The sequence below is a fragment of the Mustela lutreola genome, chromosome 10 (assembly GCF_030435805.1).
Source record: "Mustela lutreola isolate mMusLut2 chromosome 10, mMusLut2.pri, whole genome shotgun sequence".
NCBI lineage: Eukaryota > Metazoa > Chordata > Mammalia > Carnivora > Mustelidae > Mustela > Mustela lutreola.
Window position 1 is genome coordinate 34740712 of NC_081299.1, and position 10563 is coordinate 34751274.

At 43.6% G+C, this 10563-nt stretch overlaps 1 non-coding gene across 1 annotated transcript; it reads right to left on the reverse strand.

The window, feature by feature from the left end:
* Positions 1 to 116, reverse strand: LOC131810613 (U5 spliceosomal RNA). The gene has a single exon (XR_009345615.1). It is a non-coding gene; the product is annotated as a U5 spliceosomal RNA (small nuclear RNA).
* Positions 117 to 10563: the final 10447 nt, after the last annotated feature.

Here is a 10563-nt window from a genome sequence, read left to right on the forward strand (position 1 = left end):
AGCCCTGCAAACGCAAGGCCTCAAAAAATTGGGTAAACACTCAGAATTGTTCCTCTCCACGGAAATCTTTAGTAAAAGGCGAAAGATTTATACGATCTGAAGAGAAACCAGAGTATACTCAGGAAACCGCTCACACAGAGCTCGGGTGACTGTCACTCCTAGAACAGCAATGGTAATTACTTAGCCAAAAGAGTCACGGACATCCGCTTTTATCTCAGTCAATTCTGTGATAGCCGTCTGATTTCTGGAGAGGGGAAAAAAAAAGTCGAAAAAAAAAAATCTAGCCGTTTTAAAATAAGAAATACCATGGGTGCAGGGCATTGTGGGTATGTAAATGACGCTTAGTCACCACTCTCCGGTTGCCGGAAATTCCTTAGATCGTTTTCCTGCTAGGCCTGGAGCCACCACCTGGGGGCAGGGCAGAAGCCAGATTTGCAGGGAAGTAAGATGCCCGATTCAGTCTCATTTTTTTTTTGTTTGTTTGTTTTTGTTTTCATTTTGTTTTATAATTGACACTCCAAGGTAAAATTTATCTTGAATTAAAAATCAAAAATTAGGGGCGCCTGGGTGGCTCAGTGGGTTAAAGCCTCTGCCTTTGGCTCAGGTCATGATCCCAGAGTTCTGGAATCGAGTCCCGCATCGGGCTCTCTGCTCAGCCGGGAGCCTGCTCCCTCCTCTCTCTCTCTGCCTGCCTCTCTGCCTACTTGTGATCTCTCTCTGTCAAATAAATAAATAAAATCTTAAAAAAACAAAACAAAACAAAACAAAGAGTGCTGCATTGAGCACCTCACATCTGGCTCCCTTGTCAGTGGGGAGTCTGCTTCTCCTTCTGTCCATCCCCCTGCTCGTGCTGTCTCTCACTTTCAAATAAATAATTTAAAAATTTTTTTAAATAAAATCTTTTTTTTTTTAAGATTTTATTTATTTATTTGAGAGAGAGGCAGAGAGCAGGAGAGGGAGGAGAAGCAGGCTCCCCGTTGGACAGGGAGCCCAATGTGGGGCTCCATTCCAGGACCCAGGAATCATGACCTGAGCCAAAGGCAGATGCTTGAACAACTGAGCCATCCAGGCGCTGCAATAAATAAAATCATTTAAAAAAAAAAATGAGGGGCGCCTGGGTGGCTCAGTGGGTTAAGCCGCTGCCTTTGGCTCAGGTCATGATCTCCGGGTCCTGGGATCCAGTCCCGCATCAGGCTCTCTGCTCGGCGGGGAGTTTGCTTCCTCCTCTCTCTATCTCTGCCTGCCTCTCTGCCTACTTGTGATCTCTCTCTGTCAAATAAATAAATAAAATCTTAAAAAAAAAAAAATGAGAGGGGCGCCTGGGTGGCTCAGTGGGTTAAGCCGCTGCCTTCAGCTCGGGTCATGATCCCAGGGTTCTGGGATCGAGCCCCGCATTGGGTTTTCTGCTCAGCAGGGAGCCTGCTTCCTCCTCCCTCTCTGCCTGCCTCTCTGCCTACTTGTGATCTCTCTCTGTCAAATAAATAAATAAAATCTTTAAAAATAAATAAATAAAAACGAGAAATGAGGAAGGAGAGATGAGAAAAGTATGAAACTCTTACTATGGAAATTACTTCACCTAGTAAAAAACACATCTCGAAGTCTGATGTTTGAATCAATTTCAAGATTTGTGAAGCATTAATCATATGAGTCATTTAAAAAAAAAAGGTCTAGTGTGAAAATTAAGTCAAAATTGTACCAATGTAAATGCATCCACGGTGAAGATTCTTTAAGGTGAAACTCAGTGAACCTATTTGTTTGGTTATTTATTTATTTATGTTATTTATTTAGTTGACAGACAGAGGTCATAGGCAGAGAGAAAGAGAAGCAGGCTCCCTGCAGAGCAGAGAGCCGGATGCAGGGCTCCATCCCAGGACCCTGGGATCGTGACCTGAGCTGAAGGCAGGGACTTTAACCCACTGAGTCACCAGGTGCCCCCTAAATAAATAAAATATTTTTTAAAATTGTCTATTTAGATCTTATGCCCATTTTATTTTATTTACGAGAGAGAGAGCATGCATGCCTGTGCATGCCAGGGGTGGGAAGTCGGCAGAAAAAATTAATTTTTCTTTTTTTTTCTCAAGGTTTTTATTTATTCATTTGAGACAGAGAGAGCATGAGCAGGGGAGAGGGAAAAGCAAGCTCCCTGCTGAGGCAGGAGCCATATGTGGGGCTCATTCCAAGGACCCTGGGATCATGACCTGAGCATGAGGGAGATGCTTAACCATCTGAGCCACCCAGGCGCCCCAGTAAAGAGAATTTTTTTTTTCTTTTTTAGCAGAGAGAATCTTAAGCAGGCTCCATGCCCAGAAGAGAGCCTGATGTGGCACTTCATCTCATGACCCTGGGTGACATCATGTCCTGAGCCAAAATCAAGATATGGACGCTTAACCAACTGAGCCACTCAGGTGTCCCAATCTCATGCCCATTTTAAAGTTTATTTATTTTTTAGTAATCTCTATACCCAATGAGGGGCTCAAACTCACAATTCCAAGATGGAGAATCACATGCTCTTCTGACCAAGTCACCAGGTGCCCTATTAATTTGTTAGGACTTAGTTGCCTTTTTATTCTATATTTTTCTCATTTACATATTTTTCTATCACTCTTACGAGGTTTGTCTAGCTTATTAAGACTTTCAAACAGCTAATTTTTTTTTTTTTTTTTTTTTTGGAAGTAGGTTCCACGCCCAGCCTGGGGTTGAAATCCCAGCCCTGAGATCAAGAGTCACATGCTCTACCAACTCAGCCAGCCAGGCACCCCTCCAAACAACTAAATTTTCTAAATTCTTTTTTTTTTTTTAAGATTTTATTTATTTATCAGAGAGAGAGAGGGAGAGCGAGCGAGCACAGGCAGACAGAATGGCAGGCAGGGGCAGAGGGAGAAGCAGGCTCCCTGCTGAGGAAGGAGCCCGATGTGGGACTCCATCCCAGGACGCTGGGATCATGACCTGGCCAAAGGCAGCTGCTTAACCAACTGAGCCACCCAGGCGTCCCTAAATTTTCTAAATTCTTTTTTAATTTTTTTTTCACAGATTTCTGCCTTTCTCCTCCCTCTCTTATTTTGTTGAATCTCAACTTTGTAGCTCTTTCCCAAATTATTGAACAATGTATGAAGAATATTTTCAGCTGCAGGTTAAAGAAAACATGAATAAAGATGGCTTAAACAACCAGGTGGGTTTTTGTTTTGCTTTGTTTTGTTTTGTATTTACACATGGAGCCTTGATGGAGGTGGTTGCTGACTTTGATTCAACTGCTCACCCTCCAAGAACCCTCGGGCTCTTCTCTCCTACTTGGCTGCCCTGAGTGTGTTGGATTTTTGATCTCATGACTATCCACCTACCTCATGATCACAAGGCAGCTGTCAGAACTCCAAAGGGAATATCCATGTCCAAGGCAATAAAAAAGAGGATGATATGTTACGAGCAAACCATTGTCAATGTCATTTCATTCCCTCCTATTAGAAAAGAACATATCCTCCCCCCCTCTCTCTCTGCCTGCCTCTCGGCCTACTTGTGTTCTCTGTCAAATAAACAAAATCTAAAATAAAATAAAATAAAAGGAAAGGAAAGGAAACAACATATCCTGCCCAGAAGCCCCCAGAACATTCCTGCTTATATCTCATTGGCCAGAACCATGTCACATGGCCCGCTCTCATTGCATGGGAATCTAAGAAAGCGGGTTATTTAGTTCTTCCAGGCCCTAATGGAGACATGAGTAAGGAGGCTGGGAATAGCTGTTGGGTTAGCCACCAACAGTGTGTGTGTGTCATAAACAACCGGGCTCGTTTGTTTTCAGTCTTCCTTGTTTTCTTTATCATTTCCCGATGCCTTTGGGGTGAATCCTCACCCTGATGTTGTTGCTCATTGTCTTCTTTGGGCTGTGACCATTCTGCTCTTCAGTCCATGTATGGATTTCAACTATTAAAACTTTCATAATTGGTATTTCCAACCAATTCTTCCTGTTTATTCCTGCCTTATATTAACAATGTCCTCCCTTATTTTTTTTTAAGATTTTATTTATTTATTTGACAGAGAGAGACCACAAGTAGGCAGAGAGGCAGGCAGAGAGAGAGAGAAAGGAGGAAGCAGGCTCCCTGCCGAGCAGAGAGTCCAATGCTCAACTCGTTCCCAGGACCCTGAGATCATGACCAGAGCGGAAGGCAGAGGCTTAACCCACTGGGCCACCCAGGAGCCCCGTCCTCCCTTATTTTTTGAGGATATTTATGATGCTTACTTTAAACTCAGGTCCAGTAAGTCGGCCTCATCAAATATTAGTTTCTCAGTTTGCTTTGCTTTTCTTGTAAATGTGATCCCCTTTGAGTTCATATTACTTTGGGGATGTCAGTGAACTTGGCAGGAAAGGGTTAAAGTCCAGACCCTAAGATATGGAGAAGGAGGTAGAGAAGTAATGTTTAAGGTTACCTGGTTTAGCCCTACCTAGCCGGGATGGAATACTGGTCACTGCTGCAGGCTTCCTACCTCCTGCATAGCAGTGGGGCATGTGACTATCTACTCAGGGCCCTGGGGAGTGGGGGCGGGGAGGGGAGGGGCAGGGCAGTGCTGAGCACAACTGAAAAATCTCCCTCAGCCTCACCCCCACCTCAGATACCTGATCTTCTTCTCTCCTGGCTGCCATCACAGTCCCCACACCTGGCCCCAACCAGCCTCCTCATAGATTTCTCCATTTTTTACTTTAGTTTCTCAGATACTCAATCCCTTCTCACTCCTATTTCTCCTCCTCCTCCTTCTTCTTTGCTGCTGTTAAGCAGAAAATTTCAAGCAAACAAGAATGCAAGAATGCCATTTCTAGGGCACCCTGGGGGGTTCAGTCAGTTAAGCATCTGCCTTCACAGCTCAGGTCATGATCCCGGGATCCCACATTGGGATCCCCGCTTCATGGGGAGTCTGCTCACCCTCTGCCCCTCATACCACTCATGTGCTCTCTCTCGCTCTCAAATAAATAAAATTTGAAAAAGAAAAGGATGCCATTTCCATCACCCAACACGCATGATCATCAATTCATGGTCACCATTATTTCCTACATCCCTACCCCACACTGCTGGTGCGCTGAATTATAGGATTTTTTTTTTTTTTTTTACAGATTTTATTTATTTATTTGAGAGAGAGAGTGCTAAAGAGAGCACGAGAAGGAGGGAGGGGTAGAGAGAGAGGGAGAAGAAGACCCCCCTCTCCGGGAGGGAGCCTGCTACAGGACCCAGGACCCTGGGATCATGACCTGAGCCAAAAGCAGATGCTTAACAACTGAGCCACCTAGGCGCCCCTACTCCCAATTTTTTTAAAACCACAACCCAGTCAAGATTCATGATTTGTGGGGCGCCTGGGTGGCTCAGTGGGTTAAAGCCTCTGCCTTCTGCTCAGGTCATGGTCCCAAGGTGCCGCATCTGCTCTCTGCTCAGCAGGGAGCCTGCTTCCTCCTCTCTCTGCCTGCCTCTCTGCCTACTTGTGATCTCTCTCTCTCTGTCAAATAAATAAAATCTTTTTAAAAATTAAAAAAAAATCCATGATTTGTGTTTGGTTGTTGTTTGTATTATCTTCTTTTTTCTTTCTTGTATTATCTTTTTTTTTTTTTTTAAGATTTTATTTATTTATTTATTTGACAGACAGAGATCACAAGTAGGCAGAGAGGCAGGCAGAGAGAGAGGAGGAAGCAGGCTCCCCGCTGAGCAGAGAGCCTGATGAGGGACTCAATCCCAGGACCCTGGGACCATGACCTGAGCCGAAGGCAGAGGCTTTAACCCACTGAGCCACCCAGGTGCCCCTCTTGTATTATCTTTTAATCTAGAACTGTCTTTATACTTTTTTCTTGGCAGGAGCTTTTTGAAGAGACCAGGCTAAATATCTTGTAAAGTGTCCTGCATTATAAATTTGCCTCATTATCCCTCCTGGTGTTGTTCAGTTCGTTCCTCCATCCCTTGCATTTCCTGGAAGCAGGAAGTCAAGTCTAGGGGCTAGACTGGATTTAGGTTATACATTTTTGGCATTGTTATCTCTTGGATGTTTCTGTGTAGTTCATATGATAGCCTATCAGGAGACATATAATGTCAGGTCGCTCATAGCTGGTGATGCTAAGTTTGATCACTTGGTTGCAGTAGGGACTGCCACATCATCCATATAAAGGTATGCTTTCCCTTTGTAAACTGTCAGCGCGAATAACTTATGGAGCAATACTCTGGCATCCTGCAAACATCCTGTACTCAGTAACCTTTCACCTACCACCCACTAAATCATTTATTTCATTGGGAGTTGTAGTATAGTTCCAGAGGTTTTCCTTTTTAATTTCAATGCCTTTATTTAAAAAGTTTTTGTTATTTTTTTTTAAAGATTTTATTTATTAATTTGACAGAGAGAAATCACACAAGTAGACGGAGAGGCAGCCAGAGAGAGAGAGAGGGAAGCAGGCTCCCTGCTGAGCAGAGAGCCCGATGCGGGACTCGATCCCAGGACTCTGAGATCATGACCTGAGCCGAAGGCAGCGGCTTAACCCACTGAGCCACTCAGGCGCCCAGTTTTTGTTATTTTTGTCCAATATATCTGTTACCTTTTATATATTGCTCTATATTTTCACAATGATTTTTTTTAAAAGATTTTATTTATTTATTTGACAGACAGAGATCACAAGCAGGCAGAGAGGAAGGCAAAGAGAGAGAGGAAAGGAAGCAGGCTCCCTGCTGAGCAGAGAGCCTAATGCGGGACTCAATCCCAGGACCCCGGGATCATGACCTGAGCTGAAGGCAGAGGCTTTAACCCACTGAACCACCCAGGTGCTGTTCACAATGATTTTTTTTTTTAAGATTTTATTTATTTATTTGAGAGAGAGACAGTGAGAGAGAGAGCATGAGTGAGAAGAAGGTCAGAGGGAGAAGCAGACTCCCCATGGAGCTGGGAGCCCGATGCGGGACTCGATCCCAGGACTCCGGGATCATGACCTGAGCCAAAGGCAGTCGTCCAACCAACTGAGCCACCCAGGCGTCCCCACAATGATTTTTTTAAGATTTTATTTTATTATTGCTTTTTTAAAAAAAATTAAATTTATTTATTTTCAGCATAACAGTATTCATTATTTTTTCACCACACCCAGTGCTCCATGCAATCCGTGCCCTCTATAATACCCACCACCTGGTACCCCAACCTCCCACCCCCCGCCACTTCAAACTCCTCAGATTGTTTTTCAGAGTCCATAGTCTCTCATGATTCACCTCCCCTTCCAATTCCCCCCAACTCCCTTCTCCTCCCCATCTCCCCTTGTCCTCCATGCTATTTGTTATGCTCCACAAATAAGTGAAACCATATGATAATTGACTCTCTCTACTTGACTTATTTCACTCAGCATAATCTCTTCCAGTCCCGTCCATGTTGCTACAAAAGTTGGGTATTCATCCTTTCTGATAGAGGCATAATACTCTATAGTGTAGATGGACCACATCTTCCTTATCCATTCGTCCGTTGAAGGGCATCTTGGTTCTTTCCACAGTTTGGCGACCGTGGCCATTGCTGCTATAAACATTGGGGTACAGATGGCCCTTCTTTTCACTACATCTATATTTTGGGGGTAAATACCCAGCAGTGCAATTGCAGGGTCATAGGGAAGTTCTATTTTTAATTTCTTGAGGAATCTCCACACTGCTTATTATTGCTTTTTAAAGATTTTTTTTTATTTATTTGGCAGGCAGAGATCACAAGTAGGCAGAAGAGAGAGTGATCACAAGTAGGTGGGCAGAGGCGGGGGTGGGGGGAGCAGGCTCCCGGGAATCTGAGATCATGATTTGAGCTGAAGGCAGAGGCTTAACCCACTGAGCCACCCAGGCGCCCCTAAGATTTTATTTTTCAGTAATCTCAATACCCAACGTGGGGCTCAAATTCACAACCCCGAGATCAAGAGTCATGTGCTCTATCAACTGAGCCAGCTGGCACCCCACAATGATTTATTTTTTAATTCTTTCTTTTCAATATTAAGCATAACAATTTTATAGATTCTGATTATTCTATTACCAGCTCAAGGAGCAGAGGGCCTTTTTTTTTTCTGTCATGGTAATTTGTCTGCGGTCATATCCTAGAGTTCCTGACATATGTATCCTTAATCTAATGGCTTTGTATTTTCTAAGGTCTTAAAGGTTTCATTATTCTCAGACCATGGGCCTCTCCAGGGTCAGTTTCCCTTACTGCTCTGACTTCTGTCTTCCTTTTTAGCACAAAGGAATTCTCGACTTTGAAAACTTGAGTTTCCTGTGGGTTTTACTGGTTTTGGACTGCTCTATGTTAATTAATTTTTTAAAAGATTTTATTTATTTATTCGAGAGCAAGACAGAGAGCCTGAGCAGGGGGGACAGGCAGAAGGGGTAGCAGATTCCCCGTTGAGCATGAACCCTTATGGGGGGCCTGGATCCCAAGACCCTGAGATCATGACCTGAGTCAAAGTCAGACACTTAACCAACTGAGCCACCCGAGTGCTCCTTTCCATGTTAATTTCTTGACTTTCAGTTCCTACAACGGGAGGCAAGGAGGTTTATTACCAATGTAGGGCCAGGAAAAATTCACTGGATCTGGTCCCTAAGTTGCGGAACGGGAAATAAGTCCTCTGCAAAAACCCATGTGCCCCAAGGGTTCCACATAGGCCTTGGGAAAACAGCATGGAAGTTTGCAACTGCCTGGACCCACAGGTAGAAAAAGCAAAAAATGTAGGAATGGATCCAAATTTACATCAGATTCCTAAAACAGGAGGTAGAGAAAATAACATAATGCACACTTATGTATAAGCATGATTCATGTAAAAAAATGAAAAGTTATATATTTCTGCAATACCCTCTCTAATCTCATTATCCTCTCTGCTGGAGGCAACTGCTCTCCCAAATCTTTAGTGTTTATCTTTCGCAAATATATCTTTATTCTTTCATTACATATGTATGTATCCTTAAGCAATATCCCACTTCTACTCTCTCTAATTAGACTCTTACCCTCAATAGTTCACCAAGATTGTTCAAGGTCATCAATGACTTAAGTGCTAACAAAGGATATTTCTATGCCCTCATCTTACCCGCCCTTTCCACAGCTCTCCTGATTTCTTTCCTCCTTCCTCACTCCTTCCTAGGCTTCTACTCCCTGGTTTTCCTCAGCCTTCAAACCACCCTAATCTCATATCCTGCTGCTTCTCCTCTGCCCTACCTCAAAATGCTGGCCTGCTGCATGGCTCAGTTACGGATGTTCTTCTAGATCCCATTCAGTTCCATGACAGTTATATACAACTACATAAAAATGGCTACCAAATCTCTATCTCTGGCCTTGATCTCTCCCTGAGCTCTTAGCTTGTATATTCACTGCTCACTTGACACTTAAACTCTCAACATCTCATACTCAATATTACCATAATGGAACTTATACCCTGTATACACACCTGTTTCCTTCACAAACCCACTTGCCCATTTCAGGAAATAGTTCATCATCTACCTACCCAGTTGCTCTAGCCACAAACCAGTGATCAACCATGATTACTCCTTCTCCTTCACACCCATATCCAACCCGTCAACAAGACCCATCCATTCCATCTCCTAAAATTTAAGCCATTCTCTTAGCTACATTTCCATTATCCCTTCCCCAGGCTAGGCCACTTGCCTACTAAATGATCTCATTTCCAACCTATCTTTTTCAAAATAGTTGTCCACATATCAGAAAGACTGACATACATAAAATCAAATGTTACTCAGATCTTGTCACTCCTCTGTGTAAAATTCTTCAAAGACTTCTCATTTACTAAGTGAATTATTACCATGGGCTAGAAGATGCTACATGCTTTCACCCCTCTCCCCCCTCCTCTTGCTTTCCAGCCTCAAGGGCTTCTTTCAGTTCTTCAAACAAGATTAAGTTCTTTCCTGCTTCAGGGCCTTTGCACACGCCATCCTCTGATCTTAGTCTGGGATGCTCTCCACCTTCCTGCCCTCCGCTTTGACATAGTTTGTTCCTTCTTGTTCTCTAGACTCAGGTTAGGTATCACTTCAAAGATTTCTTCCCTGGCCACTTTATCTAAAGTAAGTTCTGGGCACCTCGGTGGCTCAGTCCTTAAGCATCTGCCTTTGGCTCAAGTCATGATCCCAGGGTTCTGGGACAGAGTCCTACATAGGGCTCTCGGCTCAGCAGAAGCCTGCTTTTCCCTCTCTTACTCCCCCTGCTTTTGTTCCCAGTGTCAAATAAATAAATAAAATCTTTAAAAAATAGTAATAAAGGAGGCTCATCCATTATGTCCTCTCTCAGATCTCAGTTTCCTTCAGAGCACTTCCCACAGCTTGTAATTTACTTGTTACTTTGTTTTGTCCCTGTTCACATTAGAAACGTTAGGTCAAGAAGGGCACAACTATGTTTTGTTCACTATTATCTTTTAGCACCCAGCACCATGCCTAGCACGTGGTAGACAGTAAATGCCCAGGTAATGTGTCTTCCAGGCACTTTAAACATAGATCCTCATTTAAATTTCGCAATAACTCCATGAGGGTGAAAGCACGATCCAGGCTCCTGCCTTCGGCTTAGGTCATGATCCCAGGGTCCTAGGATCAAGCC